This window comes from Callorhinus ursinus, unplaced genomic scaffold, assembly GCF_003265705.2.
Source record: "Callorhinus ursinus isolate GAN/ISIS: 27379988/994484 unplaced genomic scaffold, GSC_fseal_2.0 scaffold4, whole genome shotgun sequence".
NCBI classification, from domain to species: domain Eukaryota; kingdom Metazoa; phylum Chordata; class Mammalia; order Carnivora; family Otariidae; genus Callorhinus; species Callorhinus ursinus.
The window spans coordinates 142,128,714-142,131,720 of record NW_027397066.1 but is presented as its reverse complement, the minus strand read 5'-3'; the positions used below and the strand labels follow the sequence as shown (position 1 = coordinate 142,131,720).

The window sequence follows — 3,007 nt, the reverse complement described above, 5'->3', positions numbered from 1 at the left end:
TTGGCAACCAGCAATCTGATTTCCATTGCCATAGATGAATTTTAACTGTTCTTAGACTTCATGTTGATGGAATTATGCAGTTTGTGCCCTTTTGTGTCACTTTATTTCTCCTTGACATTTTTTAAAATATTCATTATGTTCTATGCATCAGCACTTATATTGTATACTGATGAGAATTATTTTATTACATGGATATAACACAGTTTTCATTTGCATATTTTTATTGAGCTAAAATTGACATATAACTGGCAAATTTGAGGTGTACAATATATTGGTTTGATAGATTTATATATCACAATATGATTAATACAATAACAGTTAATTACCTTTATTGTGTCACATAATTATTTCTTTTTTGATATTTAAAATATTTATATATACATATATACTTTTATTATTCACCCATTAACTCCATAATATGCCAATCATGAGCTAGATTTCAGCAGTTACATTCCCTTGATCACGGCTGCAGAAGGATATGATTAACTGGAAAACAGGGAGACCAGAGACACAGTGGGAGGTGACATAGCACAGCCTATGCCATTGCAATACAATTGTCAAGTTCAGCGGTGGTTTGGTAAAGTCGGTTCAATTCTGTTCCCTTTGCCAGGGATTCTCACGTTTGTGAAAATTGGACCAACAAGTGGTGGGGTTCCATTTCCTGGCTTGACTTCTCAGTGGCTTTATCCAGAATCTCACTGGCAACTGATTACTGTAACACCAGCTCAACCTTCTCTGCTCCCATGCTGGGGCATTTCCAGTTATAAAGGTAATACTGTAGGTTGCCATCTCCTATGCCAAACTTGAGCTACTCCAGGAAGGTTTTGTTCTCCATGAGATCCAGTGCATTGAACACATTGAACCCTTTCATTTTCGCGCGAAAAGGGCATCGCTCATGAGGTCTAGAAGAGGAGTCTGGGTGTGGACGTTGTAGAAAGAATAAGCATCCTTTAAACTCTTGTGGGTTGGATGGTTCATGATGGTGGAGGGAAGCGTATAAAAGCTCAGGAAGTCTGTGACCTCCCCATGTGCGTTCTCCACTGTGAAAGTGTCGATGATACTCTCCTGGGGTAGAACCAGTGCTCCATCTCCTCTTGGCTCATGACTGGCATGCAGTGAAAATGCTTTAGGTACCTGATGAGGAGCTGGTGCACTACTGGAATGTCTTTTTTTTTTTTTTTTTTTTCCATTGGTCACATCCCAGCTGTCTTGGGCGACTCTGGCAGTTGGTAGAGCTTCATGGTACACTGCATGATCATATTTCTACTCAGGTGGGAGAACTTCTGTCAGCTTCCGTGGGTTTAGGGACCGATGCCAGTACCTACAGGTGCCAACAGGCTTTGGTAATAACACCCCGGAAGCGTAAACAGCTTGGAAAATGCCCTCCAGGTGAACTTGTTGGGTTATTACTCGGATCAGGACTGGAGCCACTGTCCTGGAGCATAGCTTCTTGTGGACGCACAGGAAGTTGATCTCCACCATCTTCTTCTCTGTGTCATAGATGTGGTTGTTTGCCAGGATAGCACTGATGAACCCAACCAGTTTCTGACTTGAGACGACTCGAACCCTGCAGTGCCACTGGGGGAGCCAGCCAAGAGGGGGAGAAAGTCGGGGGAGTAGTCGAACCGGAACATATTGTCATTGTCCTCCAGATAGTTCTCGTTCAGGAGGCCATAGAGCCCTTTCAGCACACCACGGTCCCCCAGGTCCAAGGTATCCCAGGTGAAGCCCTGGGGCAGGGTGTAGGGCTCCTGGCGGATGTAGTCTTTGTCAGGCTCTGCGGTCCCATGGGTGTTCACCACTTCTCCCAGTTTGGGGACAAGCTGCATGTCCCAGAACTGGTAGCTTTGCTTGCTAGCCTCCTCCATGATTTTAGCGGGCCCCTGACCCACTGAGAACAGTTCAGTGGCCTTCCGTATTTCCTGGATCCTCTCGGCTGGCAAAGAGTTCATCTTCACAAGCTGATCCTGGGCTGAATCTGTCTCATTGCCTTTCTCTTTCTTCTTTTTGGCTCCAGTGTCATTGGCTGGACTCAAACCACCCCAGCTGTAGCTGTTGTCCTCCTCGTTCTCACAATCACTGCAGTGCTCAGGGCCGTTTCTGTTCCCTTCCATAAACTGCGGCAGCCAAGGTGCTGGCAGCTTCACTGCTATCTCACTGTCGTCCGCCAACTTGAGTGCACCCATAATTATTTCTATTTTGTGTTAGCAATTAAGATATAATCTCTTAATAACTTTAAATTTTTAATACAGTAATATTAACTATAATCACTATGTTGTGTGTTAGATCTCCAGAACTTATTTACCTACTATTTGCAAGTTAGTACTCTTCACAGCATCTCAATTCCTGACCCCTGATAACCACCATACTACTGTCTGTTTTTACAAATTCAAATTTTTAGATTCCACATATAAGTGATATTTTACAGCATTTATCTTTCTCTGACTTAACTCACTTCACATAATGCCCTCAGGGCCATCCATGTTGTTGCAAATGGCAGGATTTCCTCCTTACTCAAGGTAGAATGATATTCCATTGCATTTATATACACCACATCTTTACCCATTCATCCACTGATAAACACTAGGTTGTTTCCATATCTTGACTGTTGTGAATAATGCTGCAGTGAACATGGATATGCAGATATCAAGATACTGATTTCAGTTTCTTCAGATATATATCAAGGAGTGAGATTGCTAGATCACATAGTTCTATTTTTATTTATTATTTATTTTTTTTAAAGATTTTATTTATTTATTTGAGAGAGAGAGAATGAGGGAGAGAGAGCACGAATGGGAAGAGGGTCAGAGGGAGAAGCCGACTCCCCGCCGAGCAGGGAGCCCGATGTGGGACTCGATCCTGGGACTCGAGAATCATGACCCGAGCCGAAGGCAGTCGCTTAACCAACTGAGCCACCCAGGCGCCCCACATAGTTCTATTTTTAATTTTTTGAGGAATGTCCATACTGTTTTCCATAATGGCTGTACCAATTTACATTCCAAACAAC

At 43.1% G+C, this 3,007-nt stretch overlaps 1 pseudogene; it reads right to left on the bottom strand.

The window, feature by feature from the left end:
- Nucleotides 1-574: 574 nt before the first annotated feature.
- LOC112825802 (glycylpeptide N-tetradecanoyltransferase 1 pseudogene) lies at nucleotides 575-2,186 on the bottom strand (annotated as a pseudogene).
- Between the last annotated feature and the right edge of the window lie 821 nt (nucleotides 2,187-3,007).